Below are 26,714 nucleotides of genomic sequence, written 5' to 3'. Positions count from 1 at the left end.
TCTGGAAGAATAAGCTGAATCTCATTAAGTTGTTATTTAACAAGGTGCATCCATATTTTTTGTACCCTAAAAATTGGAAGAAAGCTCCTCAGATGGTAGATTTTCTCATGATTTAAGGTATTAGAGTAGAAACTTCTTATCCAATTCTGTTTTTAGCTGACTAATCCAACATGATAGCTAGTAACTGAAGTGGGGTGAGGATTTAATAACGGATGTAACTGTTGAATTACTGTGCTGTATAGTTGAAACCAATATATTGTATGTCAACTATATTTCAATAAAAAACAAAAACAAGAAAAAATGTCATTAAAAATATCTATAAATACCTTGAATTTTAATTTTCAACATACATATTTATTCCCTCATTTGAGTAAAAGGACAAGGCCTGCTCTTTGTTTTGTTCTTACTTATCCTGCAAAAACTATGCTCATATAGCCAATATTAATTATTTTGAGTTTGGATTTTCTCTTTTTATAGTGCAATGGAAACTTAGAAACATTTGATACAATCTAAAGGTAGATCTTTCTGTACTTTTATAATGATTAGTCTATTATAATAGCTTCACCCACACCTAATTGGCAGTATTATTTTTTAAAAAATAGCTCACCTTTTTGGGAATTTTTCAAAGCATTTATAATACCACAGAGCAAAAGATTTCTATTTTATTCTCATATTCCACCAGCTCATATTTTATAAAATTACACAGTTAAAGCTTCCATAAATATGTTCAAAAACAAAAGTAACAAACTCCTAGTAAATAAAATTAAAGGAGAAAAGACAGCCATGTGCACTGGTACATAGGAGAGACAAGAGAAAGATGACTATGATTAACTTAGTCACTTTTGTTTCCTTGGGATTTAATGAAAAGCCATCCATTTTTTTAAGATACATTCTCACATGATCAGTGTCAAATTCTAAATATGCCAAATTTTAAGAGCTCTGACATTTTAGGCTGGTAATCTTAGAAACACAGGATTTGCAAACCTCTGCCATCAACCACTTGAGTTCTTTTGAAGATGACTGAACTTTGGTTTTGAAAAAGTTTTCTCTGAATATTGGTTCTAAAACATATATAATTTTCCTTATGTGCTAGTCAATTTAAGGAATAACCAAAATTAATGCCACACATCAACAAAATGATTGTTTTGTACTACCAAATTCACATGTTAAAACATCTTCCCTGGCAGTGATTTGAATCCTCCTCAAACAAGGTTGGTTACTCTCACGTTTACTTTTTAAAAATGTCTTCAGTTTTAAATCATGTAACTATAGAGATAACATCCATTTCATAAAAGCATTGAGATGATTAATCAATGATTTCTAAGTGTGCCACAGACAGAAATTGCAGAGCTCAGTGATGAAAATTATAAATTATAATTGTCTTCACCCTTCACCTTTTGGAAACAAATTTGAAGTGCCAGATGGGTTAATTTTGATAGCTGATTAATAGAAATGGAAAATACAGTCTCAAAAAGTATCCACAAGATCACTCTAAAGTGCTTAAAAAAAACCCATAGATTTATTCATTTGTAAGAAAAGTATTACAGAATGATTATATGTGATTTGCATCCAAAAGAGTGAGATACCAGGAGAAACTTGCTGGAAGATTTTCGCTGTTGAGTTGTGTAACCTGTGAAGTCTAGCCAAAGAAAAAGTATTTCAACTCAGTTTGGCATTGTCTAGAAAACACTAAAAACAGAAGTTTAAAATTGGTCCATTGACTCCCTTATAATAAATAGGAAGGTAAATAGGTCACTGAAAAGAGCTTGGAATAAAATCCTTAAAGGAAAGTCCAAACTGAATTGAATGCAAAGTAGATACCATGAGGAGAGCACTCAAGGAGGTCCTAATTATTATTCAGAGGGCAACATTGTTGAGAAATGGGAGTTTTAAAATCTTCTATCTAAGGCCTAGCTACACTGTTTATGTCTCTTAAAATAGATTTGGGAAAGGATTTTGAAACTGCCTTCAGGCAGTATAGGTGCCCTGTGTTGTGTATCCTGTTGACATTTAAAGCAAGTCTAAGTCAATCCTGCAAGAGTTTTGCTAATAAACTCTTCACCTTGTCGCGACCCTTCAGGGACCGAAGCAACACGCCCAAGGTCTTGATTCTTCTCTAGGCTTTATTTTCTAATCTCTCACGGTGGTTACAGCAGTTGTTGGGCAGCTCTTCTCCCTCCCGGCGGGCTCCCTTATATTCAGTCACCCAACCAATCCAGGACAGTATCATGCATGACCTTTAAGCAGATAGGTGTCACGCGCCACTCTAAGCGGGCAGCACGAGCTGTGCACAGTACGGAAGTCTGCTGGGCCAATCCCCAACAGGGAAGAGGGGAAAGGGTGGTGAGCAGGAAGCAGGCACCATCTTTAGGGCATTGTCCAGCTAGAGTGGGGCTCAGCCTCGGCCGTAGGCCGGGCCCCCACATCTCCCCCTTTATTGTTTTATAACCAAAGGGCTGTCGGGATCATGCCTGTCTTAGGTCGTCCGGAGTCTGCGGCATTCTTACCCATCCTCAGGCAACAGACAGCTTAGGTCTGCGCCCTGTCTTAGGTTGATATGTGCAGCTCCCGATCTTACCCATCCTTGACTACTGATCCAGCATATTAAGCCATACTCTAGGGGAGATGCCTTCCTCTAGCGCTGCCATGGCCTGCAACAGGACCTTCCGTTCTCCCCGTTGCTGTTTTTGTATGGAACAGACTTTCCTCCCAACCAGGAGGAGGCCCACAATTAGCAATATTCCTATGACACCTACACCTGACCAGGCTTTGGTGGCGTTTAACACAGCTTTAGCTATTTGAGCTACGGAGAGCATCTCTACCTTCTTGGAGCTAACATTCAAAATTTCTAACCGTAGCTGAGTGGTGAGCTCGTTAAGCTCACTGGACCAATTTGTGGTTAACATCTTGCCTAACTGTCTGGACAAGTTGGCAGCTTTAGAATAATTATGAAAAGGAATACCAGTAATACACCCTCATATACGCAGCCCACAGACAAAACCTCCCCCAAGAGGTCCAATTGTTCTTGAAGAAGGTTCAGTGGCCTGGGACAGACCATTCAGCGTCTCTGCCGTAGGAATGGTGATAGTCAGCATGGCGGTGGCTGCAGCTGCAGCTCGGCTCCGCCGTAGCCTGCTGTAGGATCCACGGCAGGAGCAGAAGCAGTGCGATCATTTTGTACCTCTACTCTGGGGTTTTCCACTCTGCGTATCAGACGTTCAGGCACCCAAACGGGGTTCTGCTGGTCCTGTGGAAAAACACAAACCGAGCCTCGGGTCCAAATTATCACTGGGTCCGGGCCTTTCCATGTTCCTTCCAACACATCCTTCCACAAAACTTTAGGCATGTGTTTTGGATTGGATTGTTGGCCGTGCCACTCTGCTGCACTGCAGCCATTTTTGTCCAATGTTCTAAAATCTTCTCCTATTCCCCCTTTTTGTTTATATAAGGCATTCTTGAGGGTGAGGTGGGTGTGTTCCACCATACCCTGACCCTGAGGGTTGTCTCTAGCTCCCTGCTGCTCTCATGACACAAAAGGATGTCATCCATATAATGATAGATGATTATCAGGGGAAACTGTTTCCTGACAGTTTGTAAGGCCTTCTTTACATACACATGGTGAGGCTATTAGCCATGCCCTGTGGCAATAAACCTTTGACAGTCTCTGGGGTGAAGCGGGATGGAGAAGAAACAGTCTTTGATAATCTCCACTTGCCAGACTTTTTCCTAATTACAAAAATAGGTGTGTTCCATGGCGAGGTAGAGGGCTGGAGGTGACCAGCTTCTATCTGTTCTTGTACTAAAGTGTGGGCTGCTTCCTTCTTTTCTTTGGTGGGGGGCCACTGAGGTACCCACACAGGCCTTTTTGACTGCCATGTTATTTCTATAGGCTGTTTTCCCTCAGTGGCCCCGAAGAAAAACCCAATTCTGGTCCTCCGGGCCCTTTGGGCGGTCTCCCTGCTAAAAGGATTGGTGTTCTTTCCCTTGGAGATCCTTCCCTAGTCCTCTAGTGCCCGCATACCCCTGTTTTTTCATTATGGCATTAGACTGCTCACTGTAAAGAGTCTCTGTGGTTTAACTCTGCTATTAAACCTGTTCTCTAGCTCATCCCCCGAAAGTTCCCCGTCTTCATCCTCATCAGATGGCAGTCCCTGTTCAGATCCCCCTTCCGATGCCTTTGCGGAGGCATGCTCTTCTCATACTTCCTCTAATATTTCCTCCCTCTCTTGGATGGCCTCTCGGCAGCTTGGCTTCTGTCCCTTCAGGCAATTTTTTACTCGACCCCAAATAGGGATTGTCCCTGGTGGAAGGGGCTCCCTCTTGTGTGCCCGGCGTAGGTCATCCCCCAGCCTGTCCCATAAAGGGCTGGTGATCTTTCCTTCATCTAAGAACCATGGGGCATGATTCTCTATAGTGTTCAGGAATGCCCTGGCAGTCTTCTTTTTCAAAGGGGTTTCATTAGCTCTAAGGAACACTTTCAGAGGTTCCTAGAGGCCTCCGTCCCCATCCTCTCTCTAAAGGGGCAAGTATCCTAGTTATGATTTAGACGGACTACGTCGCTAATTCTGCGAACCTTTTGATTTCGTCGCCGCTCTGCGAACCTTTTGATTTCGTCGCCGCTCTGCGAACCTTCACTGGCACCTCCTCATTCCATATATTATAATAAACAATGTCACAAACACTAACAGGACACACACACTACACCCACCCCAACTGCCTGCTGTCTGCCCTGCCACGTATACTTTCAGTTTACTCGCCGATCCACTCACCCTCCTCGGTTCCCTCTCCCGGTCTGGCCAGCCGACCGAACAGCATCCAGCGACGTTCCTGAAGAGTTATAAGCTCTACTTCCTTGGCAGGCGCCAGGGTCAGCGGATCAGGTCGCGACGAGGTTTAATGATTCCCGGGGTTCGGCACCACTTGTCGTGACCTTTCAGGGACCGAAGCAACATGCCCAAGGTCTTGATTCTTCTCTAGGCTTTATTGTCTAATCTCTCACGGTGGTTACAGCAGTTGTTGGGCAGCTCCTCTCCCTCCCGGCGGGCTCCCTTATATTCAGTCACCCAACCAATCCAGGACAGTATCATGTGTGACCTTTAAGCGGATAGGTGTCACGTGCCACTCTAAGCGGGCAGCACGAGCTGTGCACGGTACGGAAGTCTGCTGGGCCAATCCCCAACAGGGAAGAGGGGAAAGGGTGGTGAGCAGGAAGCAGGCACCATCTTTAGGGCATTGTCCAGCTAGAGTGGGGCTCAGCCTTGGCCGTAGGCCGGGCCCCCACACACCAAATGAAAGCCCACAGGTGAGCAGAAAGCTGTAGCCGTTGAAGGAGGCGTCTGTGCAGAAGGTGCAAGGTTGAGTGCTATGTAAACACACCATCTATAGATAAAAGGATATTAATATATTCATGTTATTTGTATATATGTTTTAGATTACTTTGTCTCCTTGTTTCTAAGATTTTTGGAAACCTAAATCTAATTACTTCTCACCATGATAAGCCCCCTGTTCTGTGTAAAGTAGGCAGTCAATTATTTTTCTTGCAAATTTCAGGGGTTTTAAAAAATATTTCTCACTGTAACCACATCCTAGTTTTCTTGTTGCTATCATTATAGGTCAACAAATAGGAAAGAAAAATTAGGGAAGACTTTTCACTTTTGAGAATTTGGAAGAACTTTCAGTTATTTAAGAGATTCTCTTTTATCCAATACTCTGACACAATTTCTCCCATGAAAAAATTTGAATTTTGTGTATGTGTGAGACCTAGGTCCCCAAAAGGTTTGAAGGGTGACTTTTCTTAGTACTATGTTGTCAGCAGTTCAGTTGATCTTCACCAAAATGACAGTGAGCCCGCAGGTGAGTTGAAGTGCATTTAGATCTTCGGGAGGTGAGCTGGCAGGAGAGATGCCACGAAGGCACTAGGAGCTAAAGGAACGACTGATGGGGCTCTACTCTCAACCATAAACATGGTGGAAGCAGAAGTGACTGGAGGCAGCAGGGGCTTAAGCATTTGTGATTTATAGGCAGAGTCTGCAGCGTGTTGGCAGCACTCTTCCACAGCAGTAGTGGAAGAGGTGAAGGGGGAGGGTTTAGAGAGGGGTGACTAGGGAGGAAAAGTGTAGAGGAAAGGGAAGGAAGGCTGTCTGAGAACGATGTAATCTCCGACACAAGTTGCCTCTACCCTGGGCTGTGTCCTAAGGGCTCCAGTATTGTTTTCATCAATAGAAATGACTCAACTACAGAGTGTCAAGATGCATAAATTAAGAGGTTTTAAACATGGCTTCTTCAGTGGTTCTGCTGGCTTCCTTGTGTAGGGACAAATACTATTACCAAATTCAACTATTTACATTGTTTATAGCCTTTCTTTTCTCCTCACCTCTTTCCCTGCCACCATTACTCACTTTGTCCATCTCTATGACTAGGACTGAAAACAGTCTTCGTCTTCTTAGCTGGATGTGAAGAAGATTGAGCCAAAAGCTGATTTCTTCTTCAAAGCTGAGTTTCTTCTTTGGCCACAGTCTGATGCATAGTCAGCTACATGTTTGGAGATAAAAGCTTTTCTCTCATTTCCAATTAGATAAGAGAAAGGAAGCATGGTGAATGCAAACCATTTACTCACTACCTTTTGTGAGCACCTGCAGAAGCAATGGCCAGTTGAATATAAAAATATGCAAGATTCCCCTACATCTGACTTGTTGATTTTTTATATCCCTTTATCTCTTTCTAATAATTAGTCAGTAAAGAGAGGGCTTGCACAGAAAGAGCAGGTAGCAGAGAAGACTCTTTATAGGGTTTTATTCTCTAACTGTCCTGGAGCCACACTTCCTTCTCCCTCTGACTGAAAAATGCTCAGACCCAGTGCCCTGGAGAAGTGGTCAGTTGGCACTTGGGAATAGTTTTTTTATTAAAAAATAGAGAAAAATGCAAAAAATGCTATTCTGGGACACTTTGTAACTAACTTATCCCTACTCAAGATATACACGGTAAAGTTGTTAATAACTTCAATTTGTTTTTTATTTCTCTAAATAAACTTTTTATCAAATAGGAAATGGGAGAAATAGATCTGGTTGCAAGGATTGCTCATAGTGTCTATGCCTGTATGAAGAGTATGAAAACTTCTGTAAAAATAATCTTAATCTATTGGGAGGGTAAAATGCCTCTGCTCTATGGTATAACCAAAGCTGCATAAAAAAAAATAATACATTAATGCAATTTTTAAGGAATGTTTCAGAACCAAAGGTCTAAAGAAATTCACACAGTAATTACTCTTGTCATGTCATCTTCTTGATTGGTTTCCCTCTAAGGTCCTATAGATTTTTTTTTTCTCTCTTTTCTTTCACCAATGAAGAATTTTTATTTAGGGGGTACTGCTTTTTATCATGATTATGAGGCTTTCACATTTTGTGAATACTGTTATGTTCTCTGAAGTCAGGTACTCTCTCTCTCTTGGCATAACTTAATTATAGACTTTAAGATATCATACTGTTTACCGTCTATCTTCACTGATAGACAGTGAACTTGATTTGGTTTCACACCAAGCACAGAGCCTGGCACAAGGGCAGTGGTTGTGAATCCTTTGGTAAATGGACAACAATGTTATCTGCCCGAGTTCTAGAAATATTCATGAGCTACAAACAATTTTAAAATCTTTCAGTATAGGAGCCCATGTGTAACAACACAATTTTTTCCGTTAGAGCTACAATTTTGTTGGCTTAATGATAAATGTTTATTGGTGATGATGTAGATGATATAGCCATCAGGATGAACAATGAAGCCCAAACCTCCTTGAAGAGAAGGATGGATAATAAGCTTCTGTTTCCTATTGAATTACATATTGTGCAAACATAGAACAAGTATTTATATGAACAAGAAAACAATTTCTTTTGTTTAGACAGGTTAAAATAAGATTTCCTTCATGGTGGAGATACAGTCATTGCTCTAGGTAGAGTGCATAATGTCCTTGTTTTACAGCCTTAAGGGAATCATGCTTTGTTGTTGATTTTTGTCTTTTTGGGTTTTCTTGGTGGGAGGGGCGGGGTCATGCTTTTTATTTCATTTGCATTTCTAAAGCAATTCTTTACTTCAGGAGCTCAAATTGATTCACTTGAGTAGCCTACCAAATCTTCCATGATGCTTATATTGTTCTGTGACATGTATTTTTTTGTCCCCACACTAGGAGAATGCTTAATCACAAATCTATGGTGGTTATTAATAGGTTGCTGGGCTAACTGGGCATTTCATACTTTTATTTTTCCATAAAGTAGGATAACGTTTAGTCATTGTTTCTCTGCTTATGTAATTGCTGTGCTTAAAGTAACACTTTTGTTTACAGGTTTCATATTTGTGAGTTTATCCATTAAACATATTTGGAACAGGTAATGGGTAATGAACTATGATTTGTACATCCTTCATACCCTGTTGATTTTGACATAAATCAAGATTTTATTTCCTCATTTTATGAGCAAGATAAAAATCTGATTTACAAAAAAAAAAAGCAAAGCAAAGCAAAAACGATTTATACATGGCATTCTTTCTGTTATACCAGTGAGCTTTCTGAAAGGGCAAGCTCCCAGATTCTATTTCAGCCAATCGGGACCTGGATCCTATTTCACCAAATCAGAGCTTAGTCCCTCTCTCCCCTCAAGTCAGCAAGAACACCCACTACCCCTGGACCCTGCCAACTGACCCTGCCAACTGATCATCACCCCCCAACTACCCCCAGGCCCAGTGAATCAGCCAGGGCTATGGCCATCACCCCCCCCCAAACCGCCCTGGAAACCCATAAAACCTTTGTTCTGGGGAAAACGCGCTCTCTTTCTCTGGCATCTTGCCACTGCGTTGGTGTAGATGAGAGATTGAGCTCGAGCTAGCTCAAATAAAGGCTTTTTGCTTTTGCATCGGTGTTGGCTCCTTTGTGGTCTTCTGGGATTCGTGACTTTGGGCACAACATTTGGGGGCCCGTCTGGGATCCCAGAGACCTCCAGAACTCCTGACCTGGAGAGCCCTCTGCCGGCTGGTGAGTGCACTCAGTTATCTGTCTGTCCTTGTCTACCTGTGTCTCACTCTGTCTTTATCTGTGTCTTCACTGTTTTTGTTCACGAACAAGCCTGTATAAGCCTGTAGGAGCTCCAGTCTGTATCAGGGTGGGCATTGACTTAGGCAGACACACTGGCAGGTCATCGACCGGGGGTCTTGGGAGATGTCCCTTGCCCCCGTCTGGAGGACGAGGTCCTCATCTGTGAGGAAAGTCAGCTGCTGCTGCAGTCCGACAGGCCCTCAACTTACTTTCAGTTTTGCCTCCACAGCCGCGGAAGATTCTTCTCTGTAGGTGCCTGTTCTTTGTCCTGTTTGTCTTAGTCTTGTTGACAGAAGAAATGGGACAGATGCAGACGACCCCCTTGTCTCTCATGACAGACCATTTTTCTCAGACGTTATGGAGAGAGTTCACAATTTGAGCACGGACGTCAGGAAAAGAAAATTTCATGTTTTCTGCACCTCTGAGTGGCCGTCCTTTAACGTTGGCTGGCTGCCAGAGGGAACATTTAATCCAACCACTCTCTTACAGGTTAAAGATATCAGGGGAAGAGCTAACAACCTCAGTGTGGAAGTCCAGAAAGGTCGGTGGCAGACTTTTTGTTCTAGTGAGTAGCCAGTTTTCGATGTTGGATGGCTGCCAGAGGGAACCTTATCATTATGTCTCAGTCTGTATGCTTGTGTGTCTAAGTGTGTAAATGAAAATATCTTTCTACCTCTGGATGGTATTAATGAAATTGATTTAAAGACAAGCGCTTATGAAAATTAGGCATTCTAAAACTTCCAGAAAATCTGATAAAAAAATGTTAAGCATTAATGCTAATTTGAATTTGGCTGAGGCAGACATGTCCTTGTAGTTATCAGCTGCCTAAGTTTACCTAAGGTCATTTAAGTCAATGTTATCTGCTAAATCTTTTAAGAATAAAATGCTTGAAGGCTTGGCTTTGTCTAATATTCAGTAAAGGTCTTGTAAGTAATCTAGCATAGTTGTTATGAATGAGTGAACTAAATGAGTGTGGCAAGTGAACACCTTTTTAATTGTGTGTTGCAGTGTGTATACCTACGGACAGCCTGAGAATCTTTGTGGAAACCTAAAACCTTAAAGTTTTGCTAAGTTAAGAAGATATACTTTATGTTTAGTGAGAGATTGTGCTGTAAAGCTCATAGTTACAGAAATTATAAAATGTTCATAAATTTGTCAATCTAAAGAATGCTAGTGTAACCATTTACAATAGCCTACTTCTCAGTGTTCACTGAAAATTAAAGTTTCTAATGGTTTTAAGTTCTAATTAAAACTACTTAAAGTAATAAAGAAAACATTTCTGTATGCTAAAAGATGTATGTTTTAATAAGAGAAAGTATAAGGAATGGAAATTCGTTCTACATGCTAAAGAATGTGTCTTTTGATAAAAGAAAGTAACTTTGTTCTGAAATACAGCTGTTTATTTAAAGAGGGAGAACTGAATGTAAAAGGAAGTTGTAGAAAGTTTGTGAAAGAATTGATATGGTCATGCTATATAAAATTTAAGCAAATGAGTCTCAGTATCAAGTACACAGCAAAATTAGAATTTCATTTTCAGTTAAAAAGACTAGGTTTTCTTAACTGTTAATCTGCTCTTTCTGTTGAAAGATTACAAAGGGTTCTCTAATTGTTTTATCAAAGCAGTTTCTCATGCTTAAAGTCTCAATAAGTTGTATGAGTATTTAAGAAAATGAGATCTTAATATTAAAAGGACTAAAAGCTAAACTATGCTAACAACTGTGTAACCTTCTTTATTTGCCTTTGAGGTATTTTGTTGTCATTCTGCTTAAATGGGTGAGTATTGCTTCATAGCAACCTATAATACTATTTAAGCAAGTGCCAAATAAACTTTCTTCTGACAACTTCCCAAAATCAAATTCAAAAAGGTACTTTTACCTCTAGTTAACTCTGATATTTTCCAGAGAGCCCCTGGAACATGTCAGAGGAATTTTTTTCTCATTGGAGAAAGTATTTGACTAATTTGGCTTATTTATCTGATATATACTTACCTGCTTAATTACCTGGAAAGCACTGTCAAAGAGAATGATGCTAAACTTTGTTACTGAATGTTTTTTTGTTACAGAAATATCCGAATTTCCTTATGTCAACTGTCTTGCAGTAAGCTCTCATCTTATCTTTAGCCATTGTCATTTGTAAGTCTTTTGTCATTTATAGTCACTGTTTTATTACTCCTAAACTAGTAAAGAACTAAATTTCAGCAGAACAAGTATTAGTTACATAGGGTTAAGTAAACTAAAGAAGATGATTTTGTGGCTTTTTGTTTCAGATATTGCTGATAAAGTGCTTTAAGCTTTTTCTCTTAAGCTGACAACAGTTTATTAAATAACTATCTTTATAAGCAGAATTGAAACTTTATCTTTCTCTCTACCTGATCCCTCCAGAATTTAAAAACTCTCAGTGACTATTTTTATATTTCATGGCAGTATGTTTATTTGCATAAGTTCAATAAGAACCTGCTCTCCTTATAAGAGGACCAATTAAAAACACAGGTTATATCACCAAGGCTTTGACTGGAATGTCATACCTGAGAGACACATGCATAAACTCAGGTATGATCAGCTTTAAGGAACTAAGGTTGACTTTATAAAGCCAACAAAGCCCCAATGAAGCCCCTTGGAAGAACTGGCCTGGTACCTTGCTTACGAAGTTCCAAGCAGCCTTACCCAGGTGAGTAAAGAAAGTCACTTCCTGGCAGGTGCAGGAATCTCAGGATGTCTCAGAGACCTTGAGAAGAGAAGAATTCATCCAAATCTACAGGTACTGCAGGCAAAGCCTGATGGCAAGTCTGACTTAGCTGTCTGGCTTCAAGAGGCCTTTAAAAGTTCAATCTGCAATTCATTACAGAAAGTTCCAGCAAAGCATATTTTAAAGACCCTGTGTAATCAATTGCTCTTCTTGCTGTACTTACGCAAATAATCAAGCCAGCTGTTAATTCTTTTCTTTTCTTTTTTTTTTGATAATTATTTTTTATTGAAGGGTAGTTGACACACAGTATTACATTAGTTTCAGGTGTACAACACAGTGATTCAACATTTATATACATGATAATTCTAGGTACCAGCTATCACCATACCAAGTTGTTACAATATTTTGACTATATTCCTTATGCTATACATTACATCCCGGTTACTTATATATTTTACAATTGGAAGTGTGTACTTTTTTTTTTTTTTTTTTTTTGTAAGGGCATCTCTCTTATTTATTGATCAAATGGTTGTTAACAATAATAAAATTCTGTATAGGGGACTCAATGTTCAATGTATAATCATTAATCCACCCCAGGCCTAATTTTTGTCAGTCTTCAATCTTCTGAAGCATAACGAACAAGTTCTTACATGGAGAACAAATTCTTACATAATGAATAAGTTACATGGTGAATAGTACAAGGGAAGTCGTCACAGAAACTTTCGGTTTTGATCATGCATCATGAACTATAAACAGTCAGTTCAAATATGAATATTCATTTGATTTTTATACTTGATTTATATGTGGATCCCACATTTCTCTCTTTATTATTATTATTTTTAATAAAATGCTGAAGTGGTAGGTAGATGCAAGATATAGAAAACATAGTTTAGTGTTGTAAGAGAGCAAATGTAGATGATCAGGTGTGTTTTTGTAGACTATGTGTTAATCCAAGCTAGACAAGGGCAATAAGACATCCATGGATGCAGCAGATTTCTCTCAGAACAGGGGGGTGGGGGGGAGGTTCTAAGCCTCACCTCTGTTGATCCGCAATTTCTCATCTGATGGCCCCCCTGCGAATGTGCCTGTCTTAGGTTGTTCCTCCCTTGAGGAATCTTACCCGTCTCTGGCTAACCAGTCATCTTCCGGGGCCATACAGGGAAATGTAAAGTTGGTAAGTGAGAGAGAAGCCTTATTGTTTGAAAGGGTTAGTTTTTTACTTCTTTGCATATTTATGCCCTGTGACTTCTATGCCCAGCATTTGTCTTGAGGTATCTTTACAACTTGGAAGAATTGTGATACACGGTAAGTTCAATAAGAGGCACGAATTCTATTTAGGGGTTGTAATTAGGAAGGAAGAAGAAAAGCTATAGAAGTTGCAGGCAGAAGAAAACATGGGAAGATTGATTATTTCTTTGATATATCTTCTTGTAGAGTAACTTTAGCATGTATAGGTTTTAAACTACTAATTAAATTGTGCACACACATTAACATAATAGGAATACAGTTACATAACCAAAGAATACCTATAATTACCAGCCATCTCCAGTGAAACCAAGAAAACCAGTTAGGCACCTTAGGCATTTGTGAAAACTTATCTATGATATGGTGGATATTGTCCAACAGAACTTGAACAGTCTGAGAGAAATCAGACAATTTAAAACAACCCATTCCTGGGGACTGTTCACATCCCATATGTTCTTTTAACAGTAAATAGTCTGTAGTTGTAAGATTATGGAGTGCTGCAACTTGCACTTCTCCTAATTTTTGGTTGAGTTCCAACAGTGTAGATCCAGTCAAATTTGTTGTTTTACTGTATGCACAGGCCAGCTTAGATATCTCCTTCTTCATTCCCATGGCAAGTCCAGGAACTGGTGGGATGAGCGCATCTACGCCTGTAGCAGCACGTGGATCTTTGTGGGGGGTTTTTGATGATCATCTTCTGGCATGAGTCTTCCAGAGAGTGCTGATGTTGGAAGTTCTTTTTCATATTGTATCTTAGTTCATTTTCGGGGTAGCCAAATTAGGCTTTGATCCTCTGTATAAGCACAAACAAATCCTTTGCCTACCCTTTTATATGCCCTTTATACCACTGTGTAGAACTCATTGGAGGTCACCACACAGGAACTGCTTTTTTTTTTTGTTATCATTAATCTACACTTACATGATGAATATTATGTTTACTAGGCTCTCCCCTATACCAGGTCCCCCCTATAAACCCCTTTACAGTCATTGTCCATCAGCATAGCAAAATGTTGTAGAGTCACTACTTGTCTTCTCTGTGTTGTACAGCCCTCCCCTTTCTCCCCCCCATTATGCATGCTAATCTTAATACCCCCCTTCTACTCCCCCCCCCCTTATTCCTGCCTACCCACCCATCCTCCCCAGTCCCTTTCCCTTTGGTACCTGTTAGTCCATTCTTGGGTTCTGTGATTCCGCTGCTGTTTTGTTCCTTCAGTTTTTCCTTTGTTCTTATACTCCACAGATGAGTGAAATCGTTTGGTATTTCTCTTTTTCTGCTTGGCTTATTTCACTGAGCATAATACCTTTCAGCTCCATCCATGTTGCTGCAAATGGTAGGATTTGCCCTCTTCTTATGGCTGAGTAGTATTCCATTGTGTATATGTACCACATCTTCTTTATCCATTCATCTACCGATGGACATTTAGGTTGCTTCCAATTCTTGGCTATTGTAAATAGTGCTGCGATAAACATAGGGGTGCATCTATCTGTCTCAAACTTGATTGCTGCGTTCTTAGGGTAAATTCCTAGGAGTGGAATTCCTGGGTCAAATGGTAAGTCTGTTTTGAGCATTTTGATGTACCTCCACGCTGCTTTCCACAATGGTTGAACTAATCTACATTCCCACCAGCAGTGTAGGAGGGTTCCCCTTTCTCCACAGCCTCGCCAACATTTGTTGTTGTTTGTCTTTTGGATGGCAGCCATCCTTACTGGTGTGAGGTGATACCTCATTGTAGTTTTAATTTCCATTTCTCTGATAATTAGCGATGTGGAGCATCTTTTCATGTGCCTGTTGGCCATCTGTATTTCTTTTTTGGAGAACTGTCTGTTCAGTTCCTCTGCCCATTTTTTAATTGGGTTATTCATTTTTTGTTTGTTGAGGTGTGTGAGCTCTTTATATATTCTGGACGTCAAGCCTTTATTGGATCTGTCATTTTCAAATATATTCTTACATACTGTAGGGTTCCTTTTTGTTCTATTGATGGTGCCTTTTGCTATACAGAGGCTTTTCAGCTTAATATAGTCCCACTTGTTCATTTTTGCTGTTGTTTTCCTTGCCCGGGGAGATATGTTCAAGAAGAGGTCACTCATGTTTATGTCTAAAAGGTTTTTGCCTATGTTTTTTTCCTAGAGTTTAATTGTTTCATGACTTACATTCAGGTCTTTGATCCATTTTGAGTTTACTTTTGTATATGGGGTTAGGCAATGGTCCAGTTTCATTCTCCTACATGTTGCTGTCCAGTTTTGCCAGCACCATCTGTTGAGGAGACTGTCATTTCCCCATTGTATGTCCATGGCTCCTTTATCAAATATTAATTGACCATATATGTCTGGGTTAATGTCTGGATTCTCTAGTCTGCTCCATTGGTCTCTGGCTCTGTTCTTGTGCCAGTACCAAATTGTCTTGATTACTATGGCTTTATAGTAGAACGTGAAGTTGGGGAGTGAGATCTCCCCTACTTTATTCTTCTTTCTCAGGATTGCTTTGGCTATTCGGGGTCTTTGGTGTTTCCATATGATATTTGAATTATTTGTTCCAGTTCATTGAAGAATGTTGCTGGTAGTTTCATAGGGATTGCAGCAAATCTGTATATTGCTTTGGGCAGAATGGTCATTTTGATGATATTAATTCTTCCTAGCCACGAGCATGGGATGCGTTTCCATCTGTTAGTGTCCCCTTTAATTTCTCTTAAGAGTGACTTGTAGTTTTCAGAGTATAAGTCTTTCACTTCTTTGGTTAGGTTTATTCCTAGATATTTTTTTTTGATGCAATTGTGAATGGAGTTGTTTTCCTGATTTCTCTTTCTGTTGGCTCATTGTTAGTGTATAGGAAAGTCACAGATTTCTGTGTGTTGATTTTGTATCCTGCAACTTTGCTGTATTCCAATATCAGATCTAGTAGTTTTGAGGTGGAGTCTTTAGGGTTTTTTATGTATCGTATCATGTCATCTGCAAATAGTGACAGTTTAACTTCTTCTTTACCAATCTGGATTCCTTGTATTTCTTTGTTATGTCTAATTGCCATGGCTAGGACCTCCAGTACTATGTTAAATAACAGTGGGGAGAGTGGGCATCCCTGTCTAGTTCCTGATCTCAGAGGAAAAGCTTTCAGTTTCTCGCCATTCAATACAATGTTGGCTGTGGGTTTATCATAGATGGCCTTTATTATGTTGAGGTACTTGCCCTCTATTCCCATTTTGCTGAGAGTTTTTATCATGAATGGATGTTGAACTTTGTCAAATGCTTTTTCAGCATCTATGGAGATGATCATGTGGTTTTTGTCTTTCTTTTTGTTGATGTGGTGGATGATGTTGATGGACTTTCAAATGTTGTACCATCCTTGCATCCCTGGGATGAATCCCACTTGGTCATGGTGTATGATCCTTTTGATGTATTTTTGAATTCGGTTTGCTAATATTTTGTTGAGTATTTTTGCATCTACGTTCATCAGGGATATTGGTCTGTATTTTTCTTTTTTGGTGGGGTCTTTGCCTGGTTTTGGTATTAGGGTGATGTTAGCTTCATAGAATGAGTTTGGGAGTATCCCCTCCTCTTCTATTTTGTGGAAAAGTTTAAGGAGAATGGGTATTATGTCTTCCCTGTATGTCTGATAAAATTCTGAGGTGAATCCATCTGGCCCGGGTCTTTAGTAGTTTTTTGATTACTGCTTCAATTTCGTTGCTGGTAATTGGTCTGTTTAGATTTTCTGTTTCTCTCTGGGTCAGCCTTGGAAGGTTGTGTTTTTCTAGGAAGTTGTCCATTTCTCCTAGGTTTCCATGCTTGTTAGCATATAGGTTTTCATAGTACTCACTAATAATTCTTTGTATTTCTGTGGGATCCGTCGTGATTTTTCCTTTCTCGTTTCTGATACTGTTCATTTGTGTTGACTCTCTTTTCCTCTTAATAAGTCTGGCTAGAGGCTTATCTATTTTGTTTATTTTCTCAAAGAACCAGCTTGTGGTTTCATTGATTTTTGCTATTGTTTTATTCTTCTCAATTTTATTTATTTCTTCTCTGATCTTCATTATGTCCCTCCTTCTGCTGACCTTAGGCCTCTTCTGTTCTTCTTTTTCCAATTTCGATAATTATGACATTAGACCATTCATTTGGGATTGTTCTTCCTTCTTTAAATATGCCTGGATTGCTATATGCTTTCCTCTTAAGACTGCTTTTGCTGTATCCTATAGTAGTTGGGGCTTTGTGTTGTTGTTGTCATTTGTTTCCATATATTGCTGGATCTCCATTTTGATTTGGTCATTGATCCACTGATTATTTAGGAGTGTGTCGTTAAGCCTCCATGTGTTTGTGAGCCTTTTTGCTTTCTTTGTACAGTTTATTTCCAGTTTTATGCCTTTGTGGTCTGAAAAGTTGGTTGGTAGGATTTCAATCTTTTGGAATTTACTGAGGCTCCTTTTGTAGCCTAGTATGTGGTCTATTCTGGAGAATGTTCCATGTGCACTTGAGAAGAATGTGTATCCTGTTGCTTTTGGATGTAGAGTTCTGTAGATGTCTATTAGGTCCATCTGTTCTAGTGTGTTGTTCAGTGCCTCTGTGTCCTTACTTATTTTCTGTCTGGTGGATCTGTCCTTTGGAGTGAGTGGTGTGTTGAAGTCTCCTAGAATGAATGCATCGCATTCTATTTCCTCCTTTAGTTCTGTTAGTACTTATTTCAGGTATGTTGGTGCTCCTGTATTGGGTGCATATATATTTATAATGGTTATATCCTCTTGTTGTACTGAGTCCTGTATCATTATGTAATGTCCTTGTTTGCCTTTTGTTACTTTCTTTATTTTGAAGTCTGTTTTGTCTGATACCAGAATTGCAACACCTGCTTTCTTCTCTCTGTTGTTTGCATGAAATATCTTTTTCCATCCCTTGACTTTAAGTCTGTGCATGTCTTTGGGTTTGAAGTGAGTCTCTTGTAAGCAGCATATGGATGGATCTTGCTTTTTTATCCATGCTATTACTCTGTGTCTTTTGATTGGAGCATTCAGTCCATTTACATTTAGTGTGATTATTGAGAGGTATGAACTTATTGCCATTACAGGCTTTTAAGTTTATGGTTACCAAAGGTTCAGGGTTAGCTTCTTTACTATCTTACTGTCTAACTTAACTCGCTTGTTGAGCTATTATAAACGTGGTCTGATGATTCTTTATTTCTCTCCCTTCTTATTCCTCCTCCTCCCTTCTTCATATGTTGGGTGTTCTGTTCTGTGCTCTTTTTAGGAGTTCTCCCATCTAGAGCAGTCCCTGTAGGATGCCCTGTAGAGGTGGTTTATGGGAGGCAAATTCCCTCAACTTTTGCTTCTCTGGGAATTGTTTAATCCCTCCTTCATATTTAAATGATATTTGTGCTCTATACAGTAGTCTTGGTTCGAGGCCCTTCTGCTTCATTTTATTAAGTATATCATGCCATTCTCTTCTGGCCTGTAGGGTTTCTGTTGAGAAGTCTGATGATAGCCTGATGGGTTTTCCTTTGTAGGTAACCTTTTTTTTTCTCTCTGGCTGCCTTTAATACTTTGTCCTTGTCTTTGATCTTTGCCATTTTAATTATTATGTGTCTTGGTGTTGCCCTCCTTGGATCCCTTGTCATGGGAGTTCTGTGTACCTCTGTGGTCTGAGCGGCCATTTCTTCCCCTAGTTTGGGGAAGTTTTTGGCAATTATTTCTTCAAAGACACTTTCTATCCCTTTTTCTCTCTCTTCTTCTTCTGGTCGTCCTATAATGCATATATTGTTCCTTTTCGATTGGTCACTCAGCTCTCTTAGAATTCTTTCATTCCTGGAGATCCTTTTATCTCTCTCTGCATCAGCTTCTCTGTGTTCCTGTTCTCTGTTTTCTAGTCCATTAATGGTCTGTTGCATCTCGTCCATTCTGTTTTGAAGTCCTTCCAGACCTTATTTTATTTCTGTATTCTCCTTCCTTAGTTCTTGCATATTTCTCTGCAAGTCCATCAGCATGGTTATGACTTTTGTTTTGAATTCTTTTTCAGGAAGGCTGGCTAAATCTATCTCCCCCAGTTCCTTCTCAGGGGAGGATGTAGCAGATGCCATAGCAGTCTGGGTTAGTCTTGTCTGGATCATATTTTTTTGCCTTTTCATGTTGACAGGTGCTATTGACTGTCAGCTGGAAGGGCCAAACTTTTCACTTGCTACTGGCCTTTCTTTACTGGGACAACTGCGACCCCTAGTGGCTTGTGTTGGGCAATTGAGTTTAGACTGGGTCTTTGTGTCTTGCCCGGCCGATATAGAGAAAACTCCCTTTCTGTGGGGGCGTGGCCTGCCTTAAGCTGCTTCTCTGCTTTAGCAGCGCCCGGAGGGGTAATGGACGGGGGACGGGGGGGTTTGTTTAGCTGTTTACCTCCGTGAGGGGTCTCAGAGCTGTTGCCTAGGTGGTTGGTGCACCCAGTTTTCCCTGTAATTTCCAGCCACTGGACTGTGACCTTTGCTGTTTCCATCCAGCTGTTATGTCCCTGTCCCTTTAAGACTTTCAAAAAGCACTCGCTTTTCTTTGTCACAGGGGCATCAGCTTCAGGACCTGCTCAGAGGTCTTGCTGCCCTGTTTCCTTAGTTTCCAGCCCTCCACACATGCACTGTGTCTGCGCTCTGGTGCGGGTGGCTGGGGCTGGGTGTTTAGCAGTCCTGGGCTCCCTTTCCCTCCCACCGGGAACTGGGGGGAGGTGTGCTCGGGTCCCGGCAGGCTGGGGCTTGTATCTTACCCCTTTCACCAAGCACTGGGCTCTCGCACGAGTGGATGTAGTCTGGCTGTTGTCCTGTGTCTTCTGGTCTCTCTTTTAGGATTAGTTGTATTTGTTGTATTTTCAAAAATATATATGTTTTTGTGAGGAGATTCCCACTATCCTACTCACGCCGCCATGTTGGCTCCGCCTGTTAATTATTTTCTTAACCTGGTTACTTCTAATAAAAATGAGAGTGATTTTAGAGAAAAGTATTGTTTCACTAACGCAGCCTTATCCATACTAAATCCTAATACTAGTCATTGAGACATAAACTAGATCCAGAATTCCAGCTTCTTCAAAATACCTAGCTATGATTTTCCAGATGTTTTCGTTTTCTCCTATCATTGCAATTAAAGTTTTACTCTTTCTAGTTCTCATATTCAGCCATGCTTTCTTAATCTCATCAAGTTTGTCCTTCCAGAATGGAAAATCCAACTCCAGATGTTGCTACATAACCTAATAACACAATTTGTTTTATCTTGCCTAGAAGCCACAAAACTGCAAATAGTAATAGAAATGAAACCCAGAATAGAAGTGCCAACCTTCTGAGGCCCTCTCAACTGACCAGTGATGGAGACCTAGCTGCACCCTTTACTGTGCCCCCTTCTCAGCACGAAGCAGCCAGAGCAGTCATCGCCCCTTTTCCCTAGCAGCAGCTAGAGTCTCTATCTGTAGAGAGGAGAATGAGACAGGGATCATAGGCTTAGACAGAATAAAGTGAAAGCCTCTGGAGAAAGCAAGGCAGGATATTTGCAATCAGAGCAATGTAACTACATGCTAGAACCCTCCCCCTACTAAAACTATGTTGAACATTAAGCTCTAGAATCATTCTTCAGTGAGATCAGTTAATGTTCCCCAGATAAAGAAGAGTAGCACATGTTTTATAATGCTAATCATTTGTAATCGTGTATAAGATTCACTTTAGCATACTAAAAGGCCCAGGCCTATGTGCTGTCTTCCCTCCTTCAGATCTGACTAGGTAATTTTGCAAGCTGAGCAACTGACTTAGCATGCAGACCCAGCTGTAGAGGGCATAGTAAAAGGCAGGATTCTTTAGCAAATAGACAATACCTCAGCCCACCTTAGAGGCTGGGCATGCAGTCTTTTGATGTGCACCCAAACCAAGGTGCCAGTGTCCCAGAGAGAAATCAAGGCAAGAAATTATCTTTAATATTCAAAGACCCCTCGCCATCCTACTCCTTTTACTAACCTTTGAGCCCTGTATCATCAACAGGCTGGTCCAGATTGTCAGAGACCACATGAGGGCTGTCCAACCGATAGTCCTCTGTGCTCAATACAAGCCCCTAGTAATCTTGATACTCCTGCTTACCTTTAGACCATGTATCCTCAATAAACTGATAACTTTTATTAAAGATAGAATTAATACAGTTCAGCTAATGGTGCTAAGACAACAGTATCAGCCTTTATCTTCTTACAACTGCAAAACCTTATTAGACCCATGATTGGGTCCCTTCTTAGGATCCAGAGAAGGGGGGAGGGAATGAAAGGACAAGCTCCCAGATTCTATTTCAGCCAATCAGGACCTGGATCCTATTTCACCCAATCGGAGCTTAGTCCCTCTCTCCCCTCCAGTCAGCAAGAACACCCACCACCCCTGGACCCTGCCAACTGACCAAAGCCACGACTCATCACCCCCCAACTACCCCCAGGCCCAGTGAATCAGCCAGGGCCACCGCCATCACCCCCCCTAAACCACCCTGGAAACCCATAAAACCTTTGTTCTGGGGAAAACACGCTCTCTTTCTCTGGCATCTTGCCACTGCTTTGGTGTAGATGAGAGATTGAGCTCGAGCTGGCTCAAATAAGGGCTCTTTGCTTTTGCATCGGTGTTGGCTCCTTGGGGGTCTTCTGGGATTCCTGACTTTGGGCACAACACTTTCCAAATAGTTCTTAAGATATTAGAGCAACTAGCCTACAAAAGCATGCTGGGAATTGCATGCTGTCACGGTTTCAAGCAATCTAAGGCTCATGCTTAACTTTTTTATTCCTATTGCCAACATAGTGAGCATATTCAAGAAATGTTTGATGGGAAAAAGAGAATGCAGCCTGGAATAAATGATTCTGTAAGGAAGTGCATTGTAGTTTTTTGTCTTAAATTCTCTTCACTTGTATTTATACACATATGAAGTTTATTGAGTAATAAAATAATAATTTTGGACAGCTATTATATGCTAGGCATTGTGTTAAGTGCCATGTATAATTTCCTAATCTTTCCATTTTATGAGGTCAATTTCCCATTAATAAGATGAGGACAATGAGGGAGAAAGTATATCTGGAGTCCTTTAAAAGCAGAAGGTTTTTCTCCATTCGAGAGGGTTCAGTGTGGCTCTGTTTGAAGTGAAGTGAAAGGTAGGATACATTTTTATGTCTTCTGGTTCTGTGAGACCACTATCCAATTAATCTACACCTGACTGTGTCACGCTGACTTAGAAAAATGACTTACCAACTTATAATTTTCAAATAAGTAGAAGATAAAAGGGAAATTATAGTGCATATTTTATCAGTTAAGCAAAGGTATGATGACCATCTCAATAGAAATGGTTTAGGTTTATCACTTTAAAACACCAATGAAAATAAAAATATAAGATGGGACAAACCAAAGGCCACAACAACCACTGTATTATCTATTAATGTAATTTCAAGGCAACTGGCACCATGGTGTCTGTTTTCCCAGATAGGAATATTACTATTTAATCATATTTATTATAAATTTAAGAGTAAACATTAATAGTTTATATCATTCGATTAAAATGAAACTCATCCCAAATCTTCAGGGATTGTCACCCATTTCTTGTTTATAGATGCATGAAACTCGAAAATTTCCTTTTAATATAAGAACAGTGGCTTTTCTTAGGAATCACATCACTGACCCATAGTGTTTCCTCATACCTATCAGGGAGGGGCATGCTTAAAAGAGGCAGCCAAAAAAAAAGATACATTCCCATCAATTTTTGGTATTAATAATTACCTGGTTGTCATGAAAGGTGAGGATAATAAGGGTGGCAAAAGGAAGGAGGGTGGGAAGAGAGTATTCCTGGTGGTCTTAAAATCCAAACATCACTGTTTTGCCACAATAAAAGTGTATTTATGTAATTCATGCATTACAGAAACAAGAATGAAAGGAGTCTGGTAGCAAAAGGGTGTTGACGATTGGCTTTTTTTTTGTGATAGAATAAATTCTTCTTGTCATTCACTCTCTATTCCATAACTTGAAGGGCATGTTTCTCCATGAGCAGGTCTTGTATAAAGACACAAGGCCCTGATGTTTCCCCTCACAGGGCTTTCTCCTGAATCATGTTTTCCACAGATTGTTTCCTGCCAGCATTAGACGTGTCTAGTCTTCATATCCATCAGTTGAGAAATGAGTTTGGCAGCTCAGTGACAGAAACCTAACAATTAACAAATAAGATAAAAATCGAGACAATAAAAGTCTATACCAAATATTAGGAGAATTCTTTATTGAATGGCTTGTATAAATCTAATTCTATGTTTGTTCTATATATAAAGGAAGAATCCCTCCCAGCAGAAAACCTTTTTTTTTGGCGGAATTTGTACTTACCATTTGACTGCGTTGGTGACATCTTCTTTGATTTAAATGATAATTCTTCCCATATGAAGAAATAAACAAAAAGGGGTGGGGGTGGAGAAGCAGGGAGGAAGGAAAGCATGTGCGTCCGTCGCTGGCCGCCACTTTCCTCTGCAGCTATTTTCCTCGGCAATCTTTCTAAATGTAAGAACTGGCTTCACTTTTTAATTATTCATTCCCTTTCTAACACCGTTCATTTTGGTTCCTGCCACCTCCTGTTGCCCTCTAATTGCCAGTGGGTACCACACTAAGTTTATGAAGTGGCCTTTTAATTTTATAGTGTAGGTAGGAAACAGGTTCAGGGAAGTTAAACATCTTCCTCAAGATCACATTGTTGCATAAATAGTAGGCTGAGATTAAATCTGAGTTTCAACACTGAAACATGTGTTTCAAAATATCCTTATTACAGTCTTCCTTTGTGTTTCCTTATCAGTGTGGCCTGAAAGCCTTCCTTGTTCTCTTCTGAGCCTCTGCCACTCAGCCTGGGCCACTGACACTGGCTACTCTTGCCTCCTGGATTGTCTAATTGGCTTCTGTGGTGTTGTTCTAAACAAGGTGGTTTGTCCCTCTAATGCTACTCCTCTGGTCTCATGATTCCTGGTCCCGTATCTTAAGTGTTCCATCTTTACCCATCTAATTTTAGGACAGAAGTTATTTTAGGGATTAAATGTGAATCAGGTGCACTTCTTCCATTTGCACCCACCTGTCCAAAATGTTCTCACTGCCTCAGTTTTCCTTCCCTGTGATGGGTCTCTTAGACTTTTATTTTTATCACTAGACTTTCTTCAAAGATGTAATTCTTCATTTCCAGCTGCTAGTGGACATTTTCAATTAAACACCCTACCAACACATCACTCATCTTTTATCAAATTGGCCCCTGACCTCTCCCCAGCTTAAGCCAGACCCCTCCCCATCCATCTGACCACTCCTAGTGTAAATCACATTCAATGGCTTAATTTCCATCATGGCCGCTTTATTTGTTATCTCTGCACCCATAAAGTTGATCTCTCATCTCTTAATGTCAAGACTCTTAGGAGAGGTTCTAACTGATCTGCTTCCTCCCACCAGTAGGTTTTCTATGTTCCCGTACGATTAGCCTTCAGAAAGTCTCATTTGTATCTATCACCACTCAGCTTACAAAACCCCAGTATCTTCCCTGTGTGGTAGACTAAGAGCCATACTTCTAGGCACTACTGAGCTGGCCCCAAGTTACATCACCTTTTTTCTCACCTTTGTTCTCTAAACATTCTGCTCTACTTTACTGATTGGTCTCCAGTAGACTTGCCCTTAGCATCTCCCATCTGCCCGAGATGCCTCTTTTCTTTACCAGTCCTAGTCATTTTCAAGACTAAAATCCATGGATCCTTTTCAGACAACCAAGAAAGGATCTTACCGTGTTCCGGACAACTGTGGCATCAGCCAGATGTTTGTGTAGCCAGTCAATTCAACCACAGCTCAGTCATTTCCAGCTGCCTGAAGGTCAATACCTGTCACAGTAGCAGGCAGAATTGATCAGGGAAGTATCTCCATCTGTCATTAAGACAGCCAAAATGATTGGATCTTTCCTGACCAGTCATGATCCAGTCACTGTGATAGTAAAGACAGACCCTGTCACATGTTGACCTCTTTCAGCATTAGCATCTGGCTACAGTCTTTAAGGGGAGAAAAGGCAAATTATAACCATCACTGTTTTGCTTCATACTTTGTTTTAAACTGTGTCACATACATTTTTGGGCATAATTATAAGTCACTAAATGTTATTGGCATAAAGAGATAACTTCACAGTTTTAAAAAGATGAATTTATTTTTGGTTGCTGAATCAAATGCAATTTAAAGTTTCAGGATGTTTACATTTTATTAGTAACAAATTGATAGCACATGGGTTTCTTTCTGTTTCTTACAAAGTCAGCAGACCTACTTTCACTCTATTTTGTTCTATTATCAGAGGAGTTTTTTGATACATGTATAAGCAAATATTTTCATATAGTGCAGCAGAACTGGGATGCTCAAATGTTGTAACAAATCAGGTTTTCCAGTTAATTTGGGTTTATTCAAACCCAAGAAACTGAATGTCTTTGATTACTCAGGGGTATTTCTAGATATGAGACATCCTAAGATTGTATTTCAGCACATTCATCTGCATATCATGAAGTTTTCATAAGTATAAACTTTTTTTTCAGTTTCACGGAACTGCTAATCTCAATTTAAATCAGCAAACTTGCTTGTCACCAGTTTGCTTTATAAATCCTAAGTTAAAACACAATAAATGAATAGCTAATATTTATTGAATACTTTCAAATACCTAGCTCAGTAGGTTGAGTTGCCACGTTTAGTTAAGAAAAGCACAAGGCACCAATTATATTTGAATTTCAAATAACAATGAATAGTTACTATACACATGACTCACAATATTGGAGGCATATGTATACTAAATTATTCATTGTTTGCAATTCAAATGTGAAAATGTGACTGGATGTTCTGTATTTTATTTGTCAACCTAATTACATGGATTGTATGATTTTTTTGCAAGTTTATAAGCTAGTTGTAGTAAAACCCATTTCACAGAAGAGTTTGAAGCTTAGAGAGTTTAAGGAACTTACTCAAGGGTCATGGTCTGGGAAATGAAAGAAGTATTTGTGTCCAGATCTACTTAACTTCAGAGCTGAAGCTCTTAATCTAACCTCATTTCCTCACTTTAAATTCCTAAAATTGGAATTCTGAGATGAGAAGTTACAGATATTTTGAAGGCTTTTGATTATTATCAACTTGCCTTCTAGAATGTGAACAAATTTATATGTCCACCAGTGTGTCTTCCTGAACAGTCACTAACACAGGCATGATCTTTATTAGCTTAATTATTTAATTAATAAACCATAGAATAACATTTATTGTGAACTTGTTTAATTTAGTGAAGTTGAATCCTTTTATGTTACTATGCATGTTCTTTACTGAGGGTTTTTCCTCATGTCTTTAAGGTTAAAAATTTGAAAGCCCTCAGGTATGTTTCTGCAGCTTGAGTATCAACTTTGAGTGTGCATGATAATCACCTGAGGGCTAACACACAGATTTCTGGTTTCCCACCTTCAGAATTTGATTCAGTAAGTCTGGAGTGAGGCCAGTTAATTCCCATTTCTAACAAATTCCCAGATGATGCTGCTGTTCTGGGAACCATACTTTGAGCATCACTGTCTATAAGAAGGTCCTAGGTTCCTAGTAAGAAGAATGGCTACACTTGGTATTCATTGTTTAGCACATAGTTGCTGATCTCAGAGTTACAACTCAAATGCCAGAGAAGAACTTTAATAAAAATCTGAGAATTGAGTTTGATACAGGACAAGTTATGAGTTTCAGTGCAATGAAACATTTTTT

Source organism: Manis javanica, chromosome 9, assembly GCF_040802235.1.
Source record: "Manis javanica isolate MJ-LG chromosome 9, MJ_LKY, whole genome shotgun sequence".
NCBI classification, from domain to species: Eukaryota; Metazoa; Chordata; class Mammalia; order Pholidota; family Manidae; genus Manis; species Manis javanica.
The sequence above is the reverse complement of the archived record's forward strand: the minus strand, read 5'-3'. Positions refer to the sequence as shown.